General features: G+C 54.9%; 1 pseudogene; it reads left to right on the top strand.

The window, feature by feature from the left end:
• Positions 1–11833: 11833 nt before the first annotated feature.
• LOC143637795 (chromodomain-helicase-DNA-binding protein 1-like) overlaps positions 11834–14976 on the top strand; it is a 45317-nt pseudogene continuing 42174 nt past the window's right edge.

Raw genomic sequence — 14976 nt, 5'->3', positions numbered from 1 at the left:
AGGGCTGGAGAGCCCCTGTATGAGTTACCCCCCAGGAAGGCTAGGCTTGGGGCCATTTCTTTCTCTGTAGGCAAAGGCCTTGCGGCAGCGAGGGCATCACACCTTCTGCAGGTCCTGAACCTGCAGCTCCCTTCCCTGTGGGATCATCTGATGTATCGCCTCTGCCAATCCCCAAAGGCAGCTGCAGGGGTGCGGTCATCAAACCAAAGTGACAGCAAGGGTGCAGGGGTTCCATCCAGGTTTCACCTTTTGCTTTGGAGGTGGCCAAGCAGGGTATCAGTCTATCTCTCACTTTGCAAAATAGAGATGGGGGGTGGATGTGTGTAAAGGGCTTGGCACGGAACCCACGTAGTAGATGCTCAATGCCCAGGCAGCATTCAAGCCTCAAGGCAAATCCTTGGAGCATGACCTAAATCGGAGTGTTGTCAGAATCCTCAACAAAAATGCACAGCGGACGGGAGGCGAGGATGGTCTTATCCTGCAGGGATCTGCATTCAAGTGAACGTGGAGGAGAACTGGAGAGGAACAGGTGGGTCAGAGGAGCCAGAAGAGGTCCAGGAACTTGGCCCTGCTGCTTGGCAGGACGGAGGCTGAGCAGATCAAGAGCTGGGAGGATCCCGAGTTCAGAGCCAGCCTCAGCAACTTAGTGAGGCCCCAAGCAACTCAGCAAGATCCCTGTATCTAAATAAAATATAATAAAGGGCTGGGGAGGGGGCTCCGTGGTTAAGCACCCCTGGGTTCCATCCTTAGTACCAAAAAATAAAAAAGAAAAAAATCACAGGTAGCCCCCCACACACACTGTAGTGAACAAATGGTGGGGCTGCCATGCGGGGGTCTACCCAGCCTGGAAACCACAGGAGCCTGGGGAAAGGAAGTGGCCTCACCAGACCCAGCCCAGCCAACATCCCCCACTTGCAGAACTCAGAGTCCCCCTTGAGGCCATGAAATACATCTCCTCGGCTTTACTGTGCCTGGCACCCAGGTCCTGGAGCTGCCGTCCTCAACCCCCCGCCTGCTGATCTGCACCAGCCCTTGCCTCTGCAGTTGTCACACTGTGGTGCCAACAGGAGAGGGGAAGCCGAAGGGACCCAGGGCAGGAGGGCCCCTCTTGGCCTCCTCCTGGCCTTTCCCCCCAAATTCTACAAACTCAACATCTGCCATAAGACCTGGGGACCTCTGAATCGACACAGTGACAAGACACTGCTGGAAAAGTGAAAGCAGGTGACCCCAGGACAACGTGAAAACGCCCCTGGGGCTGAGACGGTCTCACCTTGTCTTCATGAAAGGGGTGGCTGTCGGTGAAATGGGTGAGATGCTACCCATCCAAGAGGGACACCTGGGGGTGGGATGCAGGGGGCAGGGACTCGTAATGAGCTGAGATCTGCACTAGCCAGCCGTTGCCTAGGACCAGGACGTAATGGCAAGAGGGCCCTAAAGTGGCCAGTGAGGGACAAATTCAAAACCAGCTTAAAATGAACCCTCCGTCCGGATCCCCTTCGCCGCTCAGCAGATTCAAGGAGGGGTGATGCGGGGGCGGAGAAACAGGATTGGTGAGAGGGGGAAGGGACTCTGAGTCACAGCTGAGGACACAGGCCAAGAGGGGTTAGGTTGGACGGGCTGAGTCCCCACTCGGTCCTCTCTAATGATCTCCATGCCCTCGGATCAACATTCATCCTCAGAATCCTCCTGAACACTGTACCTAGGCAGCCTCTGAGTACCTGCTTCACCGTATTATCTTTGGTCCCTTCTAACTTGGGTGGGAGATCTGGACATGGTCAGAGCCCTGGCTAACACCTAGATGGCCCACGCTCTGGTCAACTGGGATGACAGCTTCACATCGCACCCCTTCCCAAATCCTAAGTGGATTCTTAGCCACCACGTTGCTCTTGGTCTCTAGCATGGTGCTTTGAAATTCCTTGGGCAGCATTCAAAATAAAATCTAAGAGGGCTGGGGAAGGAGCTCACATCTGTCTGTCTGTCTGCAACAGCCTACGTGGTGGTGTTAGGAAGGTGCTTAGAAATATCAACGGGGCCACCGAGCTTGGTGCCCGTGGGAAGTCGCAGAAAACACTTTAAAAATGGAAACCTTGTGAATTCGAGGAATAAAAATGAAGCCCCCACCCCAGGCATCTGACAAAATGAATCATCTTGTTCAAAAGCCTTGCTGAGGCGTGGTTCTTCTGTGTGTTTCTTTTTCAGGCCCCACAGTGAGTTTTTTATCTGGGGACACGAAGCAGGGTGGAGGGAAGTCCCTTTTGCACTGGGGTCAGTGTAGGTAGGTCAACCTGGGGGCACGGAGAGGGGGGTGCTGAGGCTCAGCAGAACCCTGCAGCAGGTGATGTGGTGTGTTCTCAGTTCCTCTTACCCCACTTTCAGTTCCCTCTCCTCTGGAAGGCTCCTGCTTGCTCTCCGAGCCCTCTAGTGATGTCAGGGCCACCACGTAAGGCCATGTGTGTTGCGCACTGCACAATTTTTATGGGATCCAGGCTCCTCTGACTCTAAACAGTGTTCCCCTTCCCTGGTCTTCCGTGGAAGTCTACCTGATAGGCCTCAGGTCTGACTCCCATTCTCAGGGTCTAATGGGTCACTGCCTCAAGGGCACTCTGTAGTGAAGTGTATGGAATACAGAGCAGATTTTGGGGGGGCAGGGTGGAGGGGTAACCAGGAATTGAACTCCGAGGTGCTTAACCACTGAGCCACATCCCCAGCCGCAACCCCCACCATTTTTTTTCTTAATTTGAGACAATGTCTCACTAAGTTGCTTAGGGCTGCTAAATTGCTGAAGCTGGCCTTGAACTTGTGATCCTCCTGCCTCAGCCTCTTGAACCAGAGGGATGACAGACATGTACCACCATCTGTAAAAATCTACATAGTATTTTTTTTTTGCCATCCCCAAAAGAAATCTTAAATCCACTCTTCCAACAGCCATGACACACCATGACCAGCCATGACCACGGAGTTAGCCACCAAGATCTCTTACACGGGTCTTTCACTTCCACGGCACCTGGCGCCTTGTAGGATATTGACACCCCACACCAGGGGTCTAAGAGATGGGGTGCTTGCACCAGCCTAGGGATGAGCCCCATTTCTTCCTGCCACTTGCAAGTGACCTAAATTTTCTTGCAAAACAGGTTGGTGCAGGGAATTAATTGAGATAATGCAAGAGAGTCATTTAGCACTGTGTCTGGCAAATAACCTCCCATACCTGTGGCCTGCTCTGGTCGCTGTATTTCACAAAACCCCAAGAGGCAGACAGGTTGGAGTTGCTTCCTGTTGTCCCGCAGAGAGACCAGTGTGTTCAAGGATACGTGTGTGCAGAGGTTGGGTGTTCAACCCCGGCATTCAGTGGGGCACTCCTGGGTTATTCCCACCCTCCCTGCTCCCGTAGACCCTCGACCAGGTTCATCACATAGATAGGTGGAGTCCACTCACTCCAGAACCCGGCTGTCCTGTGAGACATTACAGCTGCTTCTTAACTGGGAGGGCCTGGGAATGTGCACTTCATGCACAGCCACCATCTAATGTCTGTGACCTTTCAAAGACCCCACTACAGAAAAGATGGTCATTTTTACTTGCCACAAAAACTAGCCAATTTGACCAGAGCAACACAGGTGCTCAAGAAATACCCAGAAATTCAGATCTTCTGTCCATGAGAGAGAAGGCTCAGGGAGGGATCTAGATTTTCTGAAGATCACTCAATTTCAGAGTCATTTTTGAAGAAAAAGAACTGCATTATAAATTCAGAATTAGGTATGGGAACATCACAGAGCTGGAGAACAGATGAGTGGTTGCTGGGAAAGGTGGAGGGAGACAGAGAGATTGGGTGCGGTTATAAAATTGGCAAGAGGAGCCTCTCCCAGGGGCATGCACCTTAATCACAGTGAGTCTGGAGGCTGAGGCAGGAGGATGGAAAGTTGGAGGCCAGCCTCAGCAACTTAATGATGCACTTAGCAACTTGGTGAAACTGTGCACCCAGATAAAATATAAAAAAGTGCTGGGAATGTGGCTCAGTGATTAAACACCCCTGAGTTTCATCCTCAGTACCAAAGAAAAATGGAGATGGGGGAACAGCATCAGGAATCCTAGAAATGCGCTGTCCTGTATCCTGACTAATGATACACTTTGGATCTCTGTAAAGATACATATTGACACTTGCAGTTCAACATGTGCTGAAATTGCATAGAACTGAACACATGAATGCATATAAAGCCAAGGGAATCTGAGTAAGATAGGTGCAGTGTCATCCCTGATAATCTGACCATCATATGGTACTAAGTTTTTTTGCAGGACACTGTACTTGGGGTAAGGCAGTTGAGCTCTTTTTTCTTTGAGCAGCTTGTAGATGTACACTTAGCTGAAAAAGTTCAAGCCTTTGGAGAGAAGGAGGAACAGAGGCTTCCAAGCAAGACAACAGGTAGGACTCACGAGAAGGGCTTGCTCTGGGGACCGGGTGGACACCCAGGCTTGGCTGGCTTCCTGGAAAAGCCACCTCTGATGGAACTATCGGTGGAGTCATAGGAGATGTGACCCAGCAGAGACGCAAAACCGTTCCAAGACACCCCACCCCAAGTTCTCAGAGACTCACCCACAAAGATAGGTGGAGTCCACTCACTCCAGAGCCCGGCTGTCCTGCAGGCGGGACTCACGGCCGCCCTCACTTGAATGGAGTACTTGGAGAGATGGTCAATGACGGAGACAAATGCATTGGTTGTGATCCTTTCGATCTAAATGGGGGAAAAAAGTCTTGTAAGAATCTCAAAACCCATAAGGTATGTCGATGACCAGCTTGAGGGGTCCTGTAGAAATAAAGTGACCCAGTGTTCAGGAAGTCACTCAAAGACATCTGGCCATCCATGCTAAGTCCAGGAGCTCCCGTAGGGGCCCAATTGATGTTTCAGATGCAAAGACCAGAGGAGCCTCTACCAGTGTGAATAGGCTCCCTGGCCTTCTCCCTCTGCATCCTGAATCCTAAACAACGTCACAAGGGCTGCCCATTCTGGTGTCTGCAAACTCATCTGCCACCTGATTTTGAATGACCTACAAACTATGACCTGCTACGTTTTGGAGGTTTCTATGGAGAGGGGGTTTAGTACAGTGGATGGATCCCAGAGGTGATAGACAACCAAGCCATATCCCAGCATTTTTCAAAATTTTTAATGTTGAGACAGGGTCTTCCTAAGTTGCTTTAGGGTCTTGCTAATTTGCAGAGAATTGAACTTTCCATTCTCTAGCTTCGGGCTCCCAAACCCCTGGGCTTACAGGTGTGCACCACCTCACTCAGCGGCTTAGGTATTTTTCAGTGGCTGGAAAATCTCCAAAGAAGAGTCTTGTTTCATGATACATGAAAACCATGTGAAATGGAAATTTTCGTGTCCACAGATAAAGCCGTATGGGAAGTAGTCTTACCCATTTGTTGACACTGTGGCCACTTTAATTCTGAGTAATTTTGATAGAAAAATGAATGGCCTGCAAAGCCTCTCACCATTTACCAAAAAAAGGCAGGACAGGCTCAGCAAAAGCGAGGTGCTAAGCAACTCAGTGAGACCCTGTCTCTAAATAAAATGCAAAATAGGACTGGGGAGGTGCCTCAGTGGTCGAGTGCGCCTCAGTTCAATCCCTGGTACCCCACAAAAAATATATTGATGAAATCTCATTGCTCTGCATTTACTTTTTCTGTTATCAGTGAGACACGTGTTGGAAGCCTGCCACCCCTGTGTTTTGCTCTAGCTCGGTGACTGTGAGCAAGACTGTCTTTTTCCAGGTCTTGCCACTCCAAAAAGAATGGTAATTACCCAAGAGTTATTGTGAGGATAAGATAAAATTACAAAGCTTGACACGTAATCTATCCTCAAGAAATGTTGGCAGTTTAATGAGGTGGGAGGTTTTCATTTTTGTTTTATTATTTTTCTGAGATGGGATCAACTTACATTGCCTAGGCTGGCCTCGAAGTTGCGATCCTCCTGCCTCAGCCTCCCAAGTCGCCAGAATGACAGGCACATGCCATTGTACCCCGTATGTGTTTTTTAAAACTGCGGTAAGATACATTCAATATAAAATTGACCATCTGCTGCATTTTTAAGTGTACAGATCAGCGGTTTTAAATGCAGTCCATCTTCCCATGCTTCTCATCTTGCAAAACTGGCCCTCTGGGCTGGGATGTAGCTACGTGCACAAGCTCAGGTTGAATCATGAGCAATAGCTCTGGTTTGTTCTGAGAACTTGAGTGCTCAGGATGCTGAGGCCGGAGGATACCAAGTTCAAGACCAGCCTCAGCAACTTAGCAAGACCCTAAGCAACTTGGTGAGACTTTGCCTCTAAATAAAATATGAAAAAGGGCTGGGGATATGGCTCAGTGGTTAAGCACCCTGGGTTCAATCCCTAGTGCCCCCCCAAAAATAAAAATTAACAAGTAAATAAACCCAGGCTGAGTGACACCTTCCACTGTATGTACACACCACATCTTGGGTGTGTTGTCATCCATCGATGGCACCTGGGCTGCCTGTAGCTTTGGGCTGAGATGGGATCTAACACAGCCAAAACCATGGCTCTAGGTCTTGGAACACTGACGTTTCTGCTTTCAACCGAGCCTTGACATTTTACATTTTCCCTACACCAGTACCCACGAGGTTTCATCTGACCCCGGGGATTATTTTCATCCATAAGAAGAACAAAAGGCTTGTAAGGTTTGGTTGATTTCCATAACACCTGGGTAGATGTATTTGACCTTGTTCATATCCAGCTATAACCAGAGCAGCCAATGGAGAAAAAAAAATTGTTCAATGTTTATACAATGAATATTTGTCATGGACTTCTGGGACCCTCTGAGGAATTACCTGCAAATAATTCTTCTTTGTGTTGTGTATCTTCACTTCGTAATCAAAGCAGTGCTGTGGAAAGGCGGAAATGGGTTTGTCCCATCGGATGGAGAGACCTGGATCTGGGCTGTGACATTGGTTGGCGGATTCTCTCGAGCTGGTTAGAGAAGGAGAGGTCAGTGACATGAGTTGGTGATCAGGGCCAATTGACTCCAATCCACCCACACCTTTCCAGGCATTCAAGATTTACCAGTAGATCTTTCTTTTTTTGTGGGGACTGAACTCAGGGGCACTCGACCACTGAGCCCTGAGCCACCTCCCCAGCCCTATTTTGTGTTTTATTTAGAGACAGGGTCTCACTGAGTTACTTAGCGCCTTGCTTTTGCTGAGGCTGGCTTTGAACTTGTGATCCTCCTGCCTCAGCCTCCCGAGCTGCTAGGATGACAGGCATGTACCACTGCACCCGGCTTTATCATTAGATCTGAATCAGCTCATCTCAAGCCACAGGAAGATTGTGACTTCCTTAGGACTCCTGCATTGTAGTGGTGTGAAAAAGAGACCCTTCTTGTAAACTGAAGAGATTGCGACTGACAGAATTGCTTGGATGGCTGGATGCCTGTGATCCCAACAGCTTGGGAGGCTGAGACAGGAGGATCACAAGTTCAAAGGTAGCTTCAGCAAAAGCGAGGCCCTAAGCAACTCAGCAAGAACCATCTCTAAATAAAATACAACAAAGGGCTGGGGATGAGACTCAGTGGTCAAGTGCACCTCAGTTCAGTCCCCAGTACCAAAAAAAAAAAAAAGAATTACATGGATGAATTCCCCCCACCAATGCCCTGGCTCAGGGCATGACTCCATTGTAAGGTCCCTGGAAATAAAGTACTTCCACATGCACGTCCTTGTCCTAGATTCTAGGACTGAGATCTCACAATGAACAGATCATAGAGACACACTCAGAATGGGATCTGATGGCCTCAAAGTCAGCCCTTCCCTAAAGCAGAACGTTCTCAACCAAGAAACTGCTTCATTCTTTTAGCAATCCCAGGACTTGGTCATAAAATAAATTCCTGCCGCCTGCACCAGCTCAGAACCATTTTCCCATTATCGTTTGCTTTTTAGGTCTCTGTCGGAATCTTTTATTGCCTATTTTCATAAAAGGGACGTTTGGGGGGTTGCACAAGAAATGTACCATTGAAGGGAATAGCAAAGGGTCCGATTCTGGGGCCGGATTTAGGCTCCCGTTTGATGGCAGGTGTCTCACAACCAAATCCTGCCCTGTGAATAACAAGTCTGTGTCTTTATGGAACATTTATGCCAGGTAGAGTTCCAAATGAAAGATATGGAAATGACAATCCCCACACAGTGTGGCCTGGGGAGAGGGAAGGAGGAAGAAGGTGACCCATTGATATCATTGATCCTTTCCCAACACATCCTTTCCTAGTGACAGGAGAGTCCCTGGGAAGGAACCATCCATCAAGCCTAAAAAATGACATTCTTTGGGAAGGAGCCAAAACATGAATCCTTCTCCCCCAAATAAATCCTTTCCCAGTGACACTATAGTAGAACGCCATCCCCAGACCTTCTCTTCTCACAACCTGTCTCCTGAATGCCCAAACTGATACGTTCTGTTACAGTCTCTCATGCTTAAGTCATCTCCCAGTGTCACCTACATACGCATGAATTCCTCCTATAATTGGGGGCCATTTTTCTACCCAGAAAGTGAGCAGTGTGGTGCACGCCTGTCATCCCAGCAGCTGGGGAGGGTGAGGCAGGAGGATCTCAAGTTCAAACCCAGCCTCAGCAACCTGGTGAGGTGGTCCTAAGCCACTTACCAAGACCCTGTCTCACAATAAAAAATAAAAAGGGCTGGGGAGGTGGCTCAGTGATTAAGCACCCCTGGGTTCAATTCCGGGTTCTAAAAAGAAAGACAATGATGGGTTGCTAATAGCTAAACTCTGGGCTCCCACTACTGCTGCTCAGTGGATAGATAGCTCAGGACTCCTCCTGTGCTCCTGTCCCCGCCTGCCCTTGGGCACCTACATGGAGGAGCCCGAGATGGTAGTGGGGGTTCTGGGGTCTGTCAAAGAGCAAGACACGCCCAGTTCCCTGGACTCCCAGCTCTGGGGTCCCTTCTCTTCAGCTGTGCCTGTCTCTTTCTTAAATAAAACTCATTTTCTAAGCTTGGGGGTGTTTCCTCTTTAACACCAGGAAAACTAGGGCCTGATCCTCATCTCCAACAGGGGTATTGACAGCATCTCCTGAGCAGTGTCTGGGAATGTGGTCAGACATCCTGCAACATCCAGGGCCAGTCCCCATAGCACAAAAGTCATGCAACCCAAATCTGCAGCAGTGTTCCCACTGAGCCACCTGCCACTGTCAGCAGCACAAACATAGTCCCACCCCTGCAGCGCTGAGACCCTGCCATGCAGTGATGTGGGCCACTCTGGGCAGAGTCTGTCTTACCGATGCCTTGCACCCCAAACAGCTGATCAAAGGGTCTGATGGCAGCTGTCCTGCTGGTGCTGTTAACGTGGACCGCCAGCCAGCCATGCCCCTTGCTGCTGATGGATGACCTTGGGACCCAGCAGGCGGTATTTCTGCTGGTCAGGTCTTTGCTGTATTCCTGATACTCCTCGGTCCAAGAGCCATACCTACAGTGGAACGCTCGTGAGTTTCCTAAAGGTCCAGAAAAGGCGACTCAATGTATCAGCTCCTAGGGCAGCACCTAGGAGGTATGGGGGTAAATGCAGTGACTTTGAGGTTATGATAATATTTGTGCTAGTGGTAAACTACATCACGGGATCACCCAGAACTGAGGCTGGTCACCCTGAAGCTAACCCAGTGGGCAATCTACCTACTCTCATAGCGTCCTTGAAATGCCCTTGGCGGCAGCAACATTTGGAGGCTTTCGCTTACAGCTAACAGGGAACAGCTCAGGGGGCTTCAGAGTCTCGCCCAACTTACCGCTAGAGTCAACAGAATTGAGCTGACTCCTGAGAGCAGAGTAGCCACCCAGGGCTCCAGCCAAGAATTCCAACACTGACCTGCATGCGGACTTCCAGCAGCTTGCAATAGACGCCCTCAGCGGGCGTCCGCTGGCGGCTGCGCCGCGCTCCCACAGCCCTGAGCGGCGCTCCCAGGGTCCTCCGCGGCTCACAGGAAAGGCGGCGCACGCACGGCGTGTGGGGCGGAGCCTCTCGCAGCCAGATGGAGGGTAGCGTGCCGGGTTTCGTCGTAGCCTTCCAGGCGGAGGGCAGACCCGAGGCGGTGAGGACGTGGGTGCAGGAGCTGGACTTACGGCAGTGCGGCCTGACAGGTAAGTGGGCTGCAGGAGAAGGGCCGCCCAGATGCGCCACCTCGTGCACACCAGCTTTCCGCGAGCCGGGGCTTCCCCTCCGCCGGTAGTGGGTGGGCGCTCGTGCGGTGGGCGCAGCTCGGCGCGGGGTACTTCCGGGTAGCCGGGATGGGAGAGGAAACTTGCCCGGTGGGGCGCGAAGCCCGGGTCCAGGCGGTCCGGCTGTGCGGGTGGCACTGCGGTTGGACTGGGAAGACGCACCGCCCCCTTGACTCTGGGAGCCTGTGCGCGCCGCAGGTGGCTGGCCGACGGTTGGTCCTTCCCGCGGCGTTCGGGCCACGCGCCGCTCTGAGCGGTCAGTCGGGTCCTGTCCTGCCCTCGGGAAGCAGCCGCAGCGACCTTCGCCGGCCTCCCCTTCCCCGCCGTCAGTCGGTGGAGCGGTGGAGTGGGCGAGGGCACGGCAGGACAGGCGGGGGGGGGGGGGGGGGGGCGGGGCGCCCGAGGTTCCCGCCCGGAGTGCGGCGCTTCTCCGTGGAGAGCGCTCGGCCCGCTCCTGCCTCTAGGACTCCGTGGCTCTCGGGAAACGAGGCGCAATGCCGCTTCCCTCAGAGTGGAGGGCGGGTGGAGAGGGGCCTGTGGGCAGGCTGGTCTGCAGCAGTGACGGGGGACGCGGAGGTGGGTGAGGAGGTGGGTGAGGAGGGCGGGCGGAGGCGGGGGTCGCAGGGAGCCTTGGGGGGAGTAGTCGGGCGTCCACCACCAGGCGGTGTGGGAAGACGGGGAACGGTAGCGCGGGGGTGGGGGGGGGGTGGGGGGGGGTGTGTGCTCACAGGAAAGGCGGCGCGCGCACGGCGTGAGGGGCGGAGCCTCTCCCAGCCACTTGGAGGGTAGCGTGCAGGGTTTCCTCGTAGCCTTCCGGTGAGGACGTGGGTGCAGGAGCTGGACTTACGGCAGTGCGGCCTGACAGGTAAGTGGGCTGCAGGAGAAGGGCCGCCCAGATGCGCCACGTCGTGCACACCAGCTTTCCGAGAGCCAGGGCTTCCCCTCCGCCGGTAGTGGGTAGGCGCTCGTGCGGTGGGCGCAGCTCGGCGCGGGGTACTTCCGGGTAGCCGGGAGGTGGGCGAGGAAACTTGCTCGGTGGGGCGCGAAGCCCGGGTCCAGGCGGTCCGGCTGTGCGGGTGGCGCTGCAGTTGGACTGGGAAGACGCACCGCCCCCTTGACTCTGGGAGCCTGCGCGCGCCGCAGGTGGCTGGCCGACGGTTGGTCCTTCCCGCGGCGTTCGGGCCACGCGCCGCTCTGAGCGGTCAGTCGGGTCCTGTCCTGCCTTCGGGAAGCAGCCGCAGCGACCTTCGCAGGCCTCCCCTTCCCCGCCATCAGTCGGTGGAGCGGGCGAGGGCACGGCAGGACGGGCGCGGGGGGGGGGGGGGGTGGGGGGCGGTGCGCCCGAGGTTCCCGCCCGGAGTGCGGCGCTTCTCAGTGGAGAGCGCTCGGCCCGCTCCTGCCTCTAGGGCTCCGTGGCTCTCGGGAAACGAGGCGCAGTGCCGCTTCCCTCAGAGTGGAGGGCGGGTGGAGAGGGGCCTGTGGGCAGGCTGGTCTGCAGCAGTGACAGGGGGACGCGGAGGTGGGTGAGGAGGTGGGTGAGGAGGGCGGGTGGAGGCGGGGGTCGCAGGGAGCCTTGGGGGGAGTAGTCGGGCGTCCACCACCAGGCGGTGTGGGAAGACGGGGAATGGTAGCGCGGGGGGGGGGGGGGGGGGGAGGGGGGGGGCTCACCGGAAAGGCAGCGCACGCACGGCGTGCGGGGCGGAGCCTCTCGCAGCCACTTGGAGGGTAGCGTGCCGGGTTTCCTCATAGCCTTCCAGGCGAAGGGCAGACCCGAGGCGGTGAGGACGTGGGTGCAGGAGCTGGACTTACGGCAGTGGGGCCTGACAGGTAAGTGGGCTGCAGGAGAAGGGCCGCCCAGATGCGCCACCTCGTGCACACCAGCTTTCCGGGAGCCGGGGCTTCCCCTCCGCCGGTAGTGGGTGGGCGCTCGTGCGGTGGGCGCAGCTCGGCGCGGGGTACTTCCGGGTAGCCGGGCGGTGGGCGAGGAAACTTGCTCGGTGGGGCGCGAAGCCCGGGTCCAGGCGGTCTGGCTGTGCGGGTGGCGCTGCAGTTGGACTGGGAATACGCACCGCCCCCTTGACTCTGGGAGCCTGTGCGCGCCGCAGGTGGCTGGCCTACGGTTGGTCCTTCCCGCGGCGTTCGGGCCACGCGCCGCTCTGAGCGGTCAGTCGGGTCCTGTCCTGCCTTCGGGAAGCAGCCGCAGCGACCTTCGCAGGCCTCCCCTTCCCCGCCCTCAGTCGGTGGAGCGGGCGAGGGCATGGCAGGACGGGCGCGGGGGGGGGGGGGGGGGGCGGGGCGCCCGAGGTTCCTGCCCGGAGTGCGGCACTTCTCAGTGGAGAGCGCTCGGCCGGCTCCTGCCTCTAGGGCTCCGTGGCTCTCGGGGAAACGAGGGGCAGTGCCGCTTCCCTCAGAGTGGAGGGCGGGTGGAGAGGGGCCTGTGGGCAGGCTGGTCTGCACCAGTGACGGGGGGGACGCGGAGGTGGGTGAGGAGGTGGGTGAGGAGGGCGGGCGGAGGCGGGGGTCGCAGGGAGCCTTGGGGGGAGTAGTCGGGTGTCCACCACCAGGCGGTGTGGGAAGACGGGGAATGGTAGCGCGGGGGGGGGGGGGGGGGGCTCACCGGAAAGGCAGCGCACGCACGGCGTGCGGGGCGGAGCCTCTCGCAGCCACTTGGAGGGTAGCGTGCCGGGTTTCCTCGTAGCCTTCCAGGCGAAGGGCAGACCCGAGGCGGTGAGGACGTGGGTGCAGGAGCTGGACTTACGGCAGTGGGGCCTGACAGGTAAGTGGGCTGCAGGAGAAGGGCCGCCCAGATGCGCCACCTCGTGCACACCAGCTTTCCGGGAGCCGGGGCTTCCCCTCCGCCGGTAGTGGGTGGGCGCTCGTGCGGTGGGCGCAGCTCGGCGCGGGGTACTTCCGGGTAGCCGGGCGGTGGGCGAGGAAACTTGCCCGGTGGGGCGCGAAGCCCGGGTCCAGGCGGTCCGGCTGTGCGGGTGGCGCTGCAGTTGGACTGGGAAGACGCACCGCCCCCTTGACTCTGGGAGCCTGTGCGCGCCGCAGGTGGCTGGCCTACGGTTGGTCCTTCCCGCGGCGTTCGGGCCGCGCGCCGCTCTGAGCGGTCAGTCGGGTCCTGTCCTGCCCTCGGGAAGCAGCCGCAGCGACCTTCGCCGGCCTCCCCTTCCCCGCCGTCAGTCGGTGGAGCGGTGGAGCGGGCGAGGGCACAGCAGGAGGGGCGCGGGGTGGGGGGGGGGCGCGGTGCCCGAGGTTCCCGCCCGGAGTGCGGCGCTTCTCCGTGGAGAGCGCTTGGCCCGCTCCTGCCTCTAGGGCTCCGTGGCTCTCGGGAAACGAGGCGCAGTGCCGCTTCCCTCAGAGTGGAGGGCGGGTGGAGAGGGGCCTGTGGGCAGGCTGGTCTGCAGCAGTGACGGGGGACGCGGAGGTGGGTGAGGAGGTGGGTGAGGAGGGCGGGCGGAGGCGGGGGTCGCAGGGAGCCTTGGGGGGAGTAGTCGGGTGTCCACCACCAGGCGGTGTGGGAAGAAGGGGAACGGTAGCGCGGGGGGCGGGGGGCGGGTGGGCGACTGGCCCTCCTGTTCGTTAAAGTAGATGGATATGTAGGGAAACTGTGGGTGGGTCAAGATTCTTCCTTTCCTGATTCCAGCAGCAGTGTGTGTTCTTTGTGAAACATTTGGGGAAATAGCGTACGCTTTTCGTAGGTTCCTGGATTCCTGGTCCTGGAGGTAGATATCACCTGAATGAGCCAGTTCTGATAGTTATCTAGCAGTTGTACCAGGAAGCTAAACCAGGGGCTGCTTTTCCAGCCCTTCCAACAAAAAATTTTATGGTGAGCTGATTCCCTATATTAAATCCTTTTCTTTCTGACTTCTTTTTGGATGATTTTTTTTCCTTTTGCAGTCATCTTCTAAGTATTAAATACTGTTATCTTTGTATAGTTTCATATCATTTTAATTAAACATGTTATTTTAAACTAATTATAGGTTCACCTGCAGTTTAAAAAAAAAGAGATCCCATGGAACCTTCCTCAGTTTCCCCAATGATAATATCTTGCAAAGCTTCTGTAGAATATCATAGCCCAGATATTGACTGGAGTTTTAGACAGAGGCCTGACTCTGGAGAGCCAACAGATCATTTAGAACAAGAGGAAGGTTCAAACTGCAAGGCATCCTGATCTCACAAGAGGAGAAGGTTAATCATGGCAGGGTCTTTTGGGTGGGGGTACCTGGACTGCCTCATGATAGTCACCTCCTCCTAATCACATCTGGTGAAGGGTCTACTTTCTAAAGGTGTGAGTGATTAGATTGGGTAATCCAGGATAACTCAGTATGGTCTCCCCATCTCCAGACCCTCAACCTTAGTCATGGCTGTGGACTCCTTTTTGCCAAGTAAGGTAACATTCACTGATTCTGAGGTCTGTGCATGAACTCTTTGAGGGTCACTCTTTATCCACCACTTCAACCTTTTACTTTTTAAAATATATATCTTTATTTTTACTTATTATTTTATGAGGATCGAACCCAGGACCTCATATGTGTGACGCAAGTGCTCTTCCACTGAGCTACAACCCCATCCCATCAACCTTTTACTTTTGACTATTTTATAGATATAAATATATATAATGTAAATATTGATAGTCTCTTGCCATCCTTGTTCAGTTTTAAACACCCTTTATGTAGCAGCGTCTCCATTCTTAACCCTGCTTCTCTGTTGGTGCACAGTGTAGTCCTGTTTTCATTTTGTCCTTTAGCAGGGGCAGTCCAC

Source organism: Callospermophilus lateralis, unplaced genomic scaffold (genome assembly GCF_048772815.1).
Source record: "Callospermophilus lateralis isolate mCalLat2 unplaced genomic scaffold, mCalLat2.hap1 Scaffold_103, whole genome shotgun sequence".
NCBI classification, from domain to species: domain Eukaryota; kingdom Metazoa; phylum Chordata; class Mammalia; order Rodentia; family Sciuridae; genus Callospermophilus; species Callospermophilus lateralis.
This window is presented reverse-complemented; position numbering and strand designations above follow the sequence as displayed.